The sequence below is a fragment of the Papio anubis genome, chromosome 2 (genome assembly GCF_008728515.1).
Source record: "Papio anubis isolate 15944 chromosome 2, Panubis1.0, whole genome shotgun sequence".
NCBI classification, from domain to species: Eukaryota; Metazoa; Chordata; class Mammalia; order Primates; family Cercopithecidae; genus Papio; species Papio anubis.
In genome coordinates, this window is record NC_044977.1 from 100,676,062 (window position 1) to 100,691,331 (window position 15,270).

At 42.5% G+C, this 15,270-nt stretch overlaps 1 protein-coding gene and 1 long non-coding RNA gene across 8 annotated transcripts in view; one reads left to right on the top strand and one right to left on the bottom strand.

Moving 5' to 3' along the window:
* LOC110742592 overlaps nucleotides 1-5,277 on the top strand; it is a 66,930-nt gene extending 61,653 nt beyond the window's left edge. Inside the window, exon 4 of the long non-coding RNA XR_002520438.2 lies at nucleotides 3,785-5,277. This is a non-coding gene — a long non-coding RNA (uncharacterized LOC110742592). The remainder of the gene's footprint in view (nucleotides 1-3,784) is intronic.
* The window catches only part of MYRIP (myosin VIIA and Rab interacting protein), a 404,653-nt gene that overhangs the window by 222,069 nt on the left and 167,314 nt on the right, over nucleotides 1-15,270 (bottom strand). The gene's annotated exons all lie outside the window — the stretch shown is intronic.

Here is a 15,270-nt window from a genome sequence, read left to right on the forward strand (position 1 = left end):
TCTCATTTCATAGGCCTGTAGGGTTTAGAAATGGTTACTGCTACCCAACACCTCTATGGCTGTCTCCTACTAGAATAGCTGGGGTGGCCAGGGCTCCTCTGCTCTTTCTCCTCCCTTCCAGTCACTGGGAGGCACAGGAAGCTCTGCTGTCCCCTCAGCTGCCACTCTCAGAGGCAAGCTTTCCATGAGTTCCTGGTGACCCTAACTCCTCAAGTCTTGGCAATGCTTTCTCCTTGGCCTTGCTGTCTAGCAAATTCCCAGAAATCTGCTGGCTTTGTTTCCCAGAAATCTACAAGCAGTGCTGTTCCATTCCCTCTGGCTGCATTCTTTCTGGCTCCATTCCCTCAGGCACCCCGGATATTCTGCCTGCATATACAGCTCCCACGTTGGCTTGCCCTTGAATGGCTGGCCATCTGCCTAGGACCCTCTTATTCACTGTCCTTTCTTCTGAGTTCCCAGGACAGCATTTTCTCCCTAGGCTCATCATTCCTTAAAGGAGAAAGGAAAATCATCTTTACTAAGAAAATGCTGCATGGAGAGCACAGACTTTGGCAACAGAAAGACCTGGCAAGTTATTTCAACTCGCTGACCTCAGTTGCCATGTCTGTAATATGAGGCCAATAACGCTTCCTTTGTAAAAATGTTGGAGGCAGTGGAAATAAAGTATGCATTCACAGTACCTATACATCACAGGCATGGGATAAAATCACTGTTTTATCATTGCATTAGTAATAGCATCAGAGTGACCATTTAATGGAACCACGGGGAAATAAAGCCTGTCTCTAGCACATAGCATCCCCAGTAAGGTGAGGGGTTTCTGATTCCAGGAGGCAGCCCTGTTTATCCAGAAGACATGTATGCCCTTGAAGTCCATCTCAGATTGCTTTTCAGCAGGGCTGCTCAGGAAGTCCTGAGCCTCCACATTAAAAAGTAGCAGTTGGGGCCAGGCGCAGTGGTTATGCCTGTAATCCCAGCACTTTGGGAGGCCAAGGTGGGCGGATCACGAGGTCAGGAGATTGAGACCATCCTGGCTAACATGGGGAAACCCCATCTCCACTAAAAATACAAAAAATTAGCCAGGCGTGGTGGTGGGCACCTGAAGTCCCAGCTACTCAGGAGGCTGAGGCAGAAGAATCGCTTGAACCCGGGAGGCGGAGTTTGCAGTGAGCCGAGATCGCACCACTGCACTCCAGCCTGGGCAACAGAGCGAGACTCTGTCTCAAAAAAAAAAAAAAAAAAAAAAAAAGTAGCAGTTGGTCATCCCTCCACTGCAGTGACCATGCCTAGGAAAGGGCGCCAGCAATGGCAGGGTCTGGCAGTCTCCACATTTGGCCCATACAGTTCTGTTCTCATTGCTGCTATCACAACCCCAACCTTGCTGGAAGTCTCACTCCAGCAGGGAACATCCTGTGTTGCTATTTCTCTTCCTCCCCTGCCCATCCATTTGTCTTGGCTTCTATGACAGTAAGTCCTGTTACCCCAACCTCAGGCCTAGAGCAAGGGCAGGCAGGAGAAGCTTTGAACAAGGAAACAGGAAGCATACAGGGAGCAGATGGACTCGGTGGTGCACCTGCTGGAAACATCACGCAGTGTCTGCATCCCTAAGACTACCTAGGTCCTTTCTGGGCACAAGGAAATGAGAAGATAAGCAGCAAATCTGCAGAGAACCTGAAATTCTTTTGACTTCTTGTTCTTTTAGCAATATCACTCTTGGGGGCTGATTGGAATAAGTGTATTTTCTGGTTCGGGAACCATCAGGCTTCCTGAGGTTGAGTGGCCATGTGGAGACTGTGATGTAAGGAGTCCCGCGGGGTCTTGCTGTAATTACCAATATCGCTGAAGTGCTGTTCTCCCTCAGCTATGTCTTCCAGTTCATGTACCCCTGTGTCTGAGCTGGCTCTTGATTCTGGAATCACAGAGTGACTGCAATATACTCTCTTCCTTCTACCACACTCTCCTGTTTCCCTGGAGAGAAAACTAGGACAAGGCAGGGACTTAGAGCCTGGCTGAGCCAGAGAAATACCCTAAAGTTTAATACAGAAAAGACCATTTTGGAAAAAAAAAGGATAGCATTAGTTTAACGGCCTTCATTTAAAAATATGTTAAAAGTCTTTCTGGAAGCTTATATCTAAATTTATCCATTGCTTTAAATTCATACTGAATAAATAAATACATAACTTATTGAAATTTCTGTATTTTGCTTGTTTAAATGGATCCTATATAATTTATGTGGTCCTTTATTAAATAAACATATATGGAAATGCTACCTTGTACCATATAATATTCTAAGTGCAGAGAAGTTCAGAGCCAAGAAAAGACAAAACCATGGGAGTCAAGTGCTATGGAGCATGAAGTGTCTACCCCAGGGTCTTCCCCAGAGGACCTGGGAGGGCCACTGAACTCAGCAAAAGACAGCTGGGCATGTCTGCAAAGGCATTTTTAGATAATCTGTGTGATGGTTAATTTTGTACGTCAATTTGGCTAGGCCACAGTACCCAGATATGTGGGTAGAAAGGTCTGGGTGTTCTCGTCAAGGTGTTTTTTAGACAAGATTAACATTTAAACCTATAGACTTTGAGTAAAGCAGATCATCCTGCATAATGTGGATGAGCCTCATCCAATCAAAGGATTTAAGAAAAAGACTGACCTCCCTGAAGAAGAGGGAATTCTGCCAGCAGACCACCTTTGGACTGAAGTGCAACTCTTCCCTAGCTCTTAAGCCTTGTGACCACTCTGCAGATTTTGATATGCCAGTTTTCATAATCATCTAAGCCAGCTCCTCAAAATCAGTCAGTCTTGCACACACATACACACATCCTAGTGGTTTTGTTTCTCTGGAGAAACCACTGTAGTCTGCTCTGGACCACGAGCCACATTAGACACTCTGCACACAATGCCAGCATATGCAAAAGAAGAAGCTGAGGTTCATGGAGGTTAAGTCAATCTTGTCTCATCACAATGTCTGTGAGAAATGGAGGGAGTCTGAATCAAGACTGCACACTGATGAGGAGAGGACACCAGAGCTAAGGCCAGGAGCATTCACGTATGTTAGCGTTTCTATTCCCTTTCCTCCCATAACTTCCTCATTGGATGGCCTGTTTTAGAAAGGATCCTCCATGTACTTTTTTTTAAAAACATATATTTAAACAAATGCAAAGTCAGAGTACAGCCTGCTCTGTAGCTCACAGGAGAATGATGATGGCCAAGTCCTAGGACATGAGTGGTCCTCTGACAACTGATCAGAATTTTGAAACTTCCTTCTCCATGGCTGGATGCATTAGCTGTACAGAATTCTGACAAAAAAGAGGCTGCCTCTGCCTTCAAGTGACACTGACGACTAAACCAGTATCAGTTACTTCTCCAAAGACTAAACCAATATCAGTTATTTCTCCAAGTAAAGACATTTCCCCCAGCATTTGCTGAGGCCATCACACACATGCAATGATCACTTAGCTGGACATGGTAGTGCACACCTGCAGTCATAGCTGCTCTGGAGGCTGAGGTGGGAGGATTGCCTGAGCCCAGCAGCTCGAGACTATGGTCCCATGATTGTGCCACTGCACCCCAGCCAGGGCAACAGAGCAAGACCCAGACTCTTAAAAAAATAAGCTCTCACAACATGTCCTATTTAATTTAGCTGCTTAAGGGAACACATCCACAGCAGTTTTCCATTCAACTCAACAACTTTGTGTCTTAACAGTGGTCAAAGTAAGTGCAAATGTTAGAAGATGAATACTGCAAATACAGAATTTTCTGGAGTAAGTATTATTCTTTATAATTACAGGGCAGCATGATCAACAGTTAACATGAAAACTCCCAGGAAGAGAAGGTGCTCAATCACAGATTCCTGAAGTGAGAACACAGGCATTTGAGGCTCGGTAAATGGTCCCTCCACCACTCATCTGCTCAAGCCAGAAACAGGACATTTTCTTGATTATACCCCTTCTTACCTGCCATAGTCCATTCAGGTCTACATATTCTAGCCCCTAAATATAACATATCTGGAATCCATCATTGCTGTCACTCCTCTAGTTCAACACTACCTCACTGCTCTGGGGACCACCACAATAGCCTCCTTCTAAGCTGGGGACTAAACTTCCCTCTTTTCTCCAATTTTCCTTCTCTGAACTACAGCAAGAAGGACCTTTCATGAATGAAATTTGATGGGGTCACCCACCTGCTTAACATGCTTTCACAGACCCCAGTTTTTCTCCGTGGGTCTGTATAGCAGACCTTCTGTATAGCAACTCACATGGCCTGGATGCCTCCAAGTTCATCTGATCCTTTAACCATGTGCACCTTCTTTCTTTTCTTTGAAAATGTCAAATTCTTCTCCTCTTTGAGACTTTCCCTCATGATCCCTCCTCATGGAAGCTCCTCGTACCAATATTAACTCAGCTAAATTCCATTCATCCACCTCCATTTCTCCATGAAAGCCTTCCCCTGTCTTTCAGGTTAAATTAAATCCCCCTGTGACTCTCAAAGCACCTGAATTTTCTCCTTAATAGACTTTTTGCAATTTCTAATCATATATATGTGTGCATGCATTATATATCTTGCATATTTTATTTAATGTATTTTCCACATTATAGACCCAGTTACAAAGGAGATTTGCAAAGTATTACATGGTATTATATATATGGTGTTGCAAAATACATTATAGACAAGATACTCAAAAGATGGGCATGACAAGGTTCCAATACAACTGGCATGCTAAAAGGAAGGCTGTTATCCATGAGGAGCAACACAGCTAATACTTCCATTATTAAATATTTCAATTTTGTGCCAATGAAATCAAATTGCATTGTTTCAAATCATCTGAATATGAAATTTATTTTCCATGTTTCAATACTTTCATCTGTATTATTGTGAAAACTATGATTGTTTTGGCTTATTAATTTTGTGCATACACTTTTACCTTGGAACAAGTGACACAAGTCAATAAAGGCAGAGAATGGACCTAATTAACTGCAGAAATAATGCCTGATGGCATATCTAGGCCTGAGACATATACATGAGTTATTTCATACATTTAACAAATATTGACTTAGAATTGACTTTCTCACAGCACTCTGCCAGGTACTGTGAGTTACAGGAGTGAGTTAGAAAGACAGGAGTCTACAACATGCAGGAGCTGTGAACACAAGACACACCAAACGTGCAAATTAGGTAATAGCAAAGAATAGCAATCAATCTAGTGCCCATCAGTGGTGGACTGGATAAAGTAAATGTGGTATATATATACCACAGAATCCTATTCAGCCATAAAAAAGGAATTAAATCACTTCCTTTGCAGCAACCTGGATGCAGCTGGAGGCCATTATTCTAAGCAAATTAAGGCAGAAACAGAAAACCAAATATGGCATGTTGTCGCTAGTAAGTGGGAGCTAAACATTAAGTATGGACATGAAGATGGGACACTGGGGACTCCAAAAGGGGGATAGGAGGGAGGGGGCAAGGGTCGAAAAACTTCCCATCAGGTACTATGTTTACTAATTGGGTGATGGAATCAATAGAAACCCAAACTTCAGCATCACACAATATACCCTTGTAGCACACCTGCACATGTATCTTTTGAAAATGGCAATCACAGCAACCTGGATGGAATTGGAGACCATTATTCTAAGTGAAGTAATTCAGGAATAAAAAACCCAAACATCACATCTTCTGACTTACAACTGGGAGCTAAGCTATGAGGATGCAAAGGCATAAGAATAATACAGTGGACTTTGGGGACTCGGAGGGAAAGGTGGGAGGTGGGGTGAGGGATAAAAGACATGGGGTACAGTGTATACTGCTCAGGTGACAGGTGCACCAAAATCTCAGAAATCACCACTAAAAAACTAATTCATGTAACCAACCACCACCTGTTCCCTAAAAACCTATGGAAATAAAAACTAAAAATAAAGTTAAAAATCCAAAGTGGAAATTAGGAAGGAGCAGGATAGGGACTACCTGAGTGGGCCTGACATGGTATGGACCAGGCTCAATGGCCCACACCTGATCGCTGTCCCCATAGCACAGCCCCACTTTTGTACTGTCTCAGTATCACAGCAGAGGGTGGAAACCCTTCCTGGGCATCACAGATTTCTTTCTGGCAAGGTTTCTGCCTTATGACTCTTAAGTTCTGTCAAATGCACACTCTTTAATATTTCTCTGGTTCCTTGGACTAGTGTAAGCCCCTCAGGTAAAGGTAAAAAATGTAGAGTTTCTTCTCTACAACACTTCATCTAGAGCTGTCATTCTAGGTATGCCCTTTCCAGCCTATTGAATTTCTAATACCTGGAGCTGGCCAATTTCCTAACTCTGGTCTCCAGCTCTAATGCTGTTCTGAACCAATGAAATCCTATTTCACAAGACTCAACCCACATACAAGTAGATCTTCTGTGTCCCTTCATTTCTGGGAATCCCCAAAGGGGGTTCTTCTTCACAAATCTGTTTTCTTTCTAGAGCTCCACTCTCACCTGAGCACGTCCGCTCCCTAAAAATCTCTTGAAGACACCTCATAGGGGGCCACTCAGAAAAAGGCCACCGATTTCCACACAGAGCCAGCCAAAAGTACGGGCTCTCTGTATCTACATATCCACATTTATAGATATCTATACATGTATTTATATCCCTCTGTATTTATATCTATAGATGTCTGTGTATACATATAGATATGTATTTATGTCTATCTGTATTTATATCTATAGATGTCTAGATATATATAGATATAAATACAGATATACAGACATAAATGCATATATAGATATCTATAAATGCAAATATGTATAGATATCTATATATGTATTTATATCTGTCTGTATTTATATCTATATATGTATTTCTATCTGTATTTATACCTATAGATATCTAGATATATAGAGATATAGCTTTAGATACACAAATATAGCTATAGATATCTATATATCTATATATGCATACTTGTATGTTCTAAAGCTTTAGATATATATATAGACATTTATATATTTGTATAAAGATTGTGTGTGTATATATATATACTAAAACTATAGATATAGCAATACCTACATATCTGTCAATATTTATATCTATACCTATACGTACTTAGATGTGTATCATATTTCTTTTAATAGCGCGCGCGCGCGTGTGTGTGTGTGTGTGTGTGTGTGTGTGTGTGATTCCTGGCTTTAGTGTCCCTCTGCTATCCTTAAATGTACCTCAAGCTGCTACTCTGATCCCAGCTCTGCCTTTCCTTATGTCCCTGAGGCAGAAAGGTAGGACTATGTTGTGTTTATGAGCACGTCTTGGGAGTGGCAGAGTTATAAGAGTCTGGTCTCAATTTTTTTTTTTTTTTTTTTTTAAAGACAGTCTCTCTTTTGTTGCCCAGGCTGGAGTGCAATGGCACGATCTCAGCTCACTGCAACCTCCGCCTCCTGGGCTCAAGCAATTCTCCTGCCTTAGCCTCCCAAGTAGCTGGGATTACAGGCACATGCCACTATGCCCAGCTAATTTTTGTATTTTTAGTAGAGATGGGGTTTTACCATGTTGGTCAGGCTAGTCTCAAACTGCTGACCTCAGGTGATCCACCCATCTTAACTTCCCAAAGTGCTAGGATTATAGGTGTGAGCCACCACGCTCACCCTCAATATGACAGTTTTAAAATAAAATTTAAAATAAGGCAGAAGGACTGCTCTACATCATGAGTTAATTTCCCATGTGTTCATACACCTGAAGTTCTCGACTAGTCTTTTAGTCAACACTGATCAAAGGCCTTTCGCATGCTTGACCTCATACCAAAAGGATAAGGCACAACTTGCACCCTTGAGGAGGGACTGACATGCCAGCCACAAACTGCAATACTTCTAGAGTGCAAGGCTGTGATCCCCAGCAATATGATGTGTGAAGTCTGAGGACCTGGTATCACCTTCCATGGGGCTTCTGAAAGCAGAAACCTAGCATTCTGGTGATTCCTCTGTTTCTCTCACCCACGATGTCCAACCAGTCACCAGAGCCCATTGGATCTATCCTGAAATATCTTTTGAATCTGCCTGTTCCTCCCCATTGCCACTATCACTATCCCGGTTCAAGCTGCCATCATCTCTTATTGCAATCAGCTCTTCTCTGGTCCATTCCAGTTCTGCTGCCTGTCCAGTCACAGGGACATCCAGAATGATCTTTCAGGAATGCTAATATAAGTCACTTCCAGGCTTACACCCCTGCAATGTATGGCCTTCTCACCCCTCTAATCCCAGCACCTGGCCCAGTGCTTAACACTCAGAGGTGCTTTGAAGTGATTGCTGACTGACTGACTGATGGAATTCAATTATTATTATGTGGTTCTCTAACTCGAAAGGTGAAAGACTTGAATGATTCCTACCAATTTTTTATGAGACAGAACTGCATGAGAACAGTAAAATATTACCTACCCTGTCTCAGTATCACCAGCAGCTGTATTTATCAGTGAGGGAACTCGAGGGCCGGAGAAGAAAATCTTTCCATATGGAGCATGCTGAGTTGTCTCTTGTTTTATAGAACTGTCTCCAAAAGTTTCCACATCCTTTGCCATTTAAGAAACTCTGTGTCTGATGGCTCTGTTCATTGAGCACACACTTTCCCATTTGCAAGTCTGCAGGCAACCATTTCACCATTTTTGCCAAATGTATATATCAACTTTATTACTAATTTTCTTAATATCTCTTTTCATTTCACCTAGATATCTTGAATATCATCATTTTGACTAATTCTAAGCATTTATATCCATGAAGTATTAGGATAGATATGTTTGTTAAATTTTTTCCAATATACATTAAAACAAAAATATAGCTATTAATATCAAAAAATGTTCAGCTGTGCATCACCCACATTCATCTGGTCTACCAGCAGCAGTCTCCTGTCACACTTTCGGAAACACCAATACAAAGAATTTATGAGAGTTATCATTGAAATGCAGAAGAAAACATGTTTTCTCAGGTACTCAAATCCAGGGTAGGAGAAAGGAGAAGGTAACCTAGCATGTTTCTAATCTAAGAACATTGTTAGGAAAAATGAACAAGTGGATATAACTTCTATCTATTAAACCTCACAGAATACTAGAGTCTTGGTGGCTGTGGGCTTCCCAGGGCCATCTGTCAGAACGACCAGCAAATGGGGAGGGGTTACAGGGGAAGCTTTATGTCAGTCTCATCAGTTTTCTTGGCTTGTAGTCTGCTTTCATCTCATAAAATTAAGACTCAAAAAATTAAGGAAGTAAAAGAAAGCAAGTCACAAATCATCAAGTCCCTCAAGTACCTCCCAGGCACAGCTGTGTAAAGATATAGGGTATGTCTTCCCATAACATGACCAGGGCTAGCTCTGGACATTTTAAGAGATGTATAGTTATTTATGACTAATCAAAGGATTTTCAAAGTCATTCTCTATAGGTTTTTGGCTTGACACTCTGACTTTAGAACTTAAGACACAAATCAGCCATGACATGGGAAGGAACCTTTCCTGGGGAGAACAGATGCTGTTTGTGGCATGATCACTACACTCTTCCTAATAGTGCTGCTGGAGGGAAATGCTGACAGGAATGTGCTTGTAATCACTCAGAATTGTCTTCATGTTCATGATATTGTGACAATAGCTCAAACTGCCATAATCAAGGTATATACATTTATTTATAACATGTATTCATCTACATTTAAAAGTTCTTTTTACATTTATAAATTCTGTGCCTCTGGGACCCCATTTTGTTTGAAAAGACATGTCATACTTTACATTATCATCCATTTAGCAGGCAAATTAAAAGCAGTGGAAACATGACTGAAAATGATATCATTGTTTAACTAAAATCATGGTAAAGAGAGTAATGAGAAGGTTGATAGTCTGTGAAGGTTAAGAAGGAATAGCTCACAGTGAAAGTCTTATCCCTCCCTCTGAGACCCTGAAACACAGGAAATTACTGCATCTACTCACAGATTGGTCATCACTACCCATTGTAACATCTAGTTATCTGCCTTGAAGGGGGAAGACAGAGAAGCAGGTTCAGTAGTGCAAAGATAAAGCAGTTTGTTTCTGAATGCTTTTCTCAGTGAATTAAGAAAAGGTATAATTATCTGAGAGTGAGGAGGTGACAAGGATGATTATTGAGGAGAGAGAAGGCATGAATAATAGATATTGATGAGTCTATTGACTAGGAAAATAATTTAGGATTGCCAGGCAGGGTTCAGGGCCCACTGACTCTTGTAGTCAAAAATTTAAAGTAGAATCACCCAACATGGTGGTACTTTTTCCTCCATACATACTCAGATGCTTAGGTACAGAGGAGGCACTGCGGGTGACCAGAGGTTAACCAGGGGTGGGGTTTGTCAGGTGAGTATGGTTGAAGGAGCAGAAAGGACAAAAGGACTAAAGGTGAATGCAAATTGCTATGGTTTGATATATTCCCCCAAAAGTATGTGCTGGAAACTCAATCATCATTGTAACAGTATTAAGAGTGGGACCTCTAAGAGGTGATTAGGCCACGAGGATGGATTAATGCTGTTATCTCAGGACTGGGCTCATTATTGTGGGAGTGGGTTCTTTATAAAAGGGCAGGTTCAGCTCCCTTTTGCCTCTCTTTCTTGCCTTCCTTTTGCCTTTCTGTCATGGGATGACCTAGCAAGAATGCCCTTACCAGATGCTGACCCCTCAATCTTGGACTGGCCATTCTCCAGAATCATGAGCCAATAAATACCTGTTCATTATAAATTATCCAGTCTTGGTATTCTGTTATATCAGCACAAAATGGTCTAAGACACAAAGAAACAAATATCCTGATGGACCAAGAGTGCAAGATAAGTAAGAAGGAAGTCAGAACAAGAAGGGTTCCCTGATAATGAAAAAGTGAAAGCTTCTAGAATACAGGGATGAAGGATTATTGGAATGGAGCCACAAGAAGATGAGAAGTGGAGGTCAGAGACTGGAGTGCCTAAGGTCAAGAATTTGGAGGCTGGGCATTATTGAGGATTACAAAGACTAGAAAAGGACCATGGAGAAGAAGATTTGTAGAAGGCAGAAAGTTGAGAGACTAGGATGTTGGATAGGTCACTGAAGGGATGCTGAGTCACCAAAGTGGAAATTCACAGGACTAGTGGGCAAAACCACATCAGTGATCTAGGTAATAAAGTGTTCTGTGAATGAGAGGGACTGGTTACAAGGCTGAAAGATGGCTAGAACAAGGATCATGGTGGATAGTACATTCAGATGGCAAGCACTTTAAAGGACCTGGAGTTCTGGTCTGGAGTAAGTCCAGAGTTAAATTGGAAAGAGAATAAAGAGCCACTATTTGAAAAAACTGCAAGGTGGCTGTGCCCTTGGGGGAGAGGCAGACTTCAGAGCAAAACAATGATGGCCATTTTCAGAGAAGAGCTGAAGACAGGAAGCACCTGCTGATGATGACAGTGAGCTCCAGAGGGCAGAGTTTGAGGACTCAAGGTGGTGGAAGCAGAGTCAGCAGAATAGAAGCTAAACTACATTGCATGGGGAAAGAGTCCAGGGATGAAAGAGACTTGGCTTTATGGAGATGAGAGACTTGATAAATGGGTCCTGGAGGCACTGTAGAGGATAGCAGATTAGGAGTTCTAATGACAAACTCCTACTTGCAACCAATTTCTTGGATTAATTGTGATGCCAATACTTGGTGGTATGCAGTGTTAAGGCAGCAGTGGTCTGGTCTTTCATGGAGCAGAGAAAATTTGTTCAATTTCTCCTCAGCCTTCAGAGAGTTGCACTTCTATGCTGGAGGAAGTAGTTTTTCCACTGAGGGACAAGTTTATTTTGGAAGGTTATTTAATCTACTATATATTTGTAGAGCCCTTAGTGTGCACTATGCACTGTTCTAGGAACACAGACTGTATCAGTAAAGAAATGAGACAAAGATCCTTGCTCCCAGGGCACTTACATTCATTACACTATATAATGAATAAAGTTATACAGCACAATAGAAAGTGATAGGGGCTACAGAAAAAAGAAGCTATAGAGCAGGATAAGAGAACACCTGGAGTGCTGGTATGTTGGGGAACTGAAATATTGAATAGGGTAGTCAGAATGAGAATGTGACATTTGAGCAAATACTTGAAGGTGGTACAGGAAAGAGTATGGCAGGAAGAGGGAACACCCGTGCAAAGGTTATGGAGCAAGCTTGCCTGTTGTGTTAGATAAACAATAAGAGGACAGGGTGGCTACAGCAAAATGAGCAAAGGGAAAAGTAGTAGGAAGATAGTAAAATAATTAGAAAGAATTGTAATTAAACAGATGGCAACTATTCCTAGAGAAAGAATCTATGTCCCAATGGACATCAGCACATCACACAAAATCACTTCTGAGTTGGAAGTCACAGCCAAGGCAGGATTATAATTCAGTTCTCATTTTACCTCTATGAATTCTGAATTTTTCTCTGGAAATGAGAAGTTGGAGTAGAGATCTTGCTACATTTCCATCTGGTTTTAAGCCTCAAGCCTCAAGAGAATAGGAACATATGCTCTGAGGACAACAGGTTGCAGTGTTTTGTCTCTGGAGGACACTGGAAGCTTATCGAGGCAGACATTTAAGACCGATTTTCTTTTTTCGACTAAATGAGTATTTTAAAAATTAATTTATTTATTATACTTTAAGTTCTGGGTTACATGTGCAGAATGTGCAGTTATGTTACATAGGTATCCATGTGCCCTGGTGGCTTGCTGCACCCATCAACCTGTCACCTACATTAGGTATTTCTCCTAATGTTATCCCTTGCCTAGGCCCCCATTCCCTGACAGGCCCCAGTGTGTGATGTTCCCCTCCCTGTGTCCATGTGTTTTCATTGTTCAACTCCCACTTATGAGTGAGAACATGCGGTGTTTGGTTTTCTGATCTTGTGATAGTTTGCTGAGAATGATGGTTTCCAGCTTCATCCATGTCCCTGCAAAGGACATGTTTTCACACAGTTTGCCATGTGGCTGCAAAAACTACCTATTATCCTCAATGAACGTGCATTCAGAGTCCACTAGAGGGCAGCCCTGCACTTAGAAACTGAAAAAATGTTTCCTTGGCAAAGGGAATGTATCATCTATTGGGCCGTGATGACCAGAACAATCAGAATGAATAACAAGACACTGTGAAAAGCTTTCAATAGGATTTCAGTTTTTCAACACTTCTTTAGCCATGGGCTGTGGCCTAATATAACAACAATTAGTATCAGAACTTGAATGTCTGATTTTCAAACCTTTCTGGATACCTGATAGACATTATTTCACTTAAGCCTCAAAATAATTCTGAGTGGTGAGCTATCTTTATTGTTCTGATAAGAAAACAGAGACTCAAAGAGCAGAACAGGGATGGGGATGGGGTCAAGATGGCCGATTAGAAGCACTGGCAATCAGAGGCTCCCCTTGAAAAGAACCATAACAGTGTGCAAATCCTGCACCAGCAACTGAGGTATCCAGATTCCATCAGTGGAAATGACTAGGTGGCTGGTGTGATCCACAGAGAAGAAGGAAGAGTAGTGTGGTGTGGTGTGGTTGCTACACGGGGCAGAGGTGTCCACACCCCCCAGCCAAGGGAGGCAGTGAGTGAGTGTACCACCCAGCCTGGAAAATGTCCTTTTTCCATGGAACTGTGCAACCCATGGATTGGAAGATCCCACTCATGAGTCCATGCCACTGGGGTCTAGGGTCCCAACCATGAATCCATGCAGATTCTCAACAGGCACTAAGCTAGAATCTGCTTAAGGCTGCTAAGCTCCTGGGGGAAGGTGACCAGCGCCACAGCTGTAGTTGCCTGCTGTCTAAGCCATTTGGGCTCCTTGGTAGAAGGGTGACAGCTGACACTGAGACTGATAACTGCATAACACACTAAGCTCCCAGGGCAAGGGAAGGGCAGCAGCCATCTCTATAGCTCCAGGCCACGCTTTTCCCCTGCTGGAGCTGGGGAGGCTGGATGGTTTGGTCCCAAGAGGTATCCGCCACAGTCCAACACAATGGCTGTGGCAGACTGTGGACAGAGGGCCTCTTCAGGCCTGACCTTGACCCATCAAGGCAGGGCCTCCGTACAGGAATTCCAATAACTTCAGTCAGGGACTCAAGGACAGAACTCTGATCTCCCTGGGCCTGAGCCCCTAGGGGGAGGGGTGGCTGTAGTCTCCACAGACCAGTAGACTTAGTCTTTCCTCGTGCTAGTTCTGAAGAATTCAGGCAGCCCAGATGCGTGGGTTTACCCCAGCGAAGCACACCCGCTCCACCAAGGGACAAAGTGCTTTGTTAATGGGTTCTGCTCCCCTTGCCACCTAACTAGGTGAGACCCTCCAACAGGGGTTGTCAGACATGCTATACAAGAGTGTTCCTACTGGCCTCAGTTAGGTCAGAGATCTCAGAGGAAGGAGCAAGCACCCATCTTTGCTGTTCTCCAGCCTCCTTGTGTGACATCGCCAGGCATGGGAATGAACCAGATGAATAGGGCCTGAAGTGAATCCCCAGCAAACCACAGCAGTCCTACAGAAGAGGGACCTGATAAGTGCAAGAAAAGCAAACAGAAAGCAACAATAAGAGCATCAACAATAAAAAGTCCCCACAAAATCCCCATCCAAGGGTCAGCAGCCTCAAAGATCAATATTAGACAAACTCATGAAGATGAGAAAGAATCAACGAAAAAATCCTGAAAATCTAAAAGGCCAGAGTGTCTCTTCTCCTCCAAATAATTACAATGCCTCTCCAGCAAGGGCACAGAACTGGATGGAAGATGAAATGGACAAATGGACAGAAATAGGCTTCAGAAGAGGGGTAATAACAAACTCCGCTGAGCTAACCGAGCATGTTCTAACCCAATGCAAAGAAGCTAAAACCCTTGATAAAAGGTTACAAGAGCTGCTAAATAACCAGTTTAGACAGGAACATAAATGACCTGATAGAGCTGAAAAACACAGCACAAGAACTTCATGAAGCATACACAAGTATCAATAGCCAAATCAACCAAGCAGAAGAAAGGATATGAGTGTTTGAAGACCATCTTGCTGAAATAAGGCATGCAGACAAGATTAGAGAAAAAAGAAATGAAAAGGAATGAACAAAACCTCCGAGAAATATGGGACTATGCAAAAAGACCAAACCTATGATTGACTGGAGTACCTGAAAGAGCCAGGGAGAATGGAACCAAGCTGGAAAACACACTTCAGGGTATTATCCTGGAGAATGTCCCCAACCTAGCAAGACAGGGCAACATTCAAATTCAGGAAATACAGAGAACACCACTAAGATATTCCATGAGAAGGCCAACCTCAAATAATCATCAGATTCTCCAAGGTCAAAATGAAGG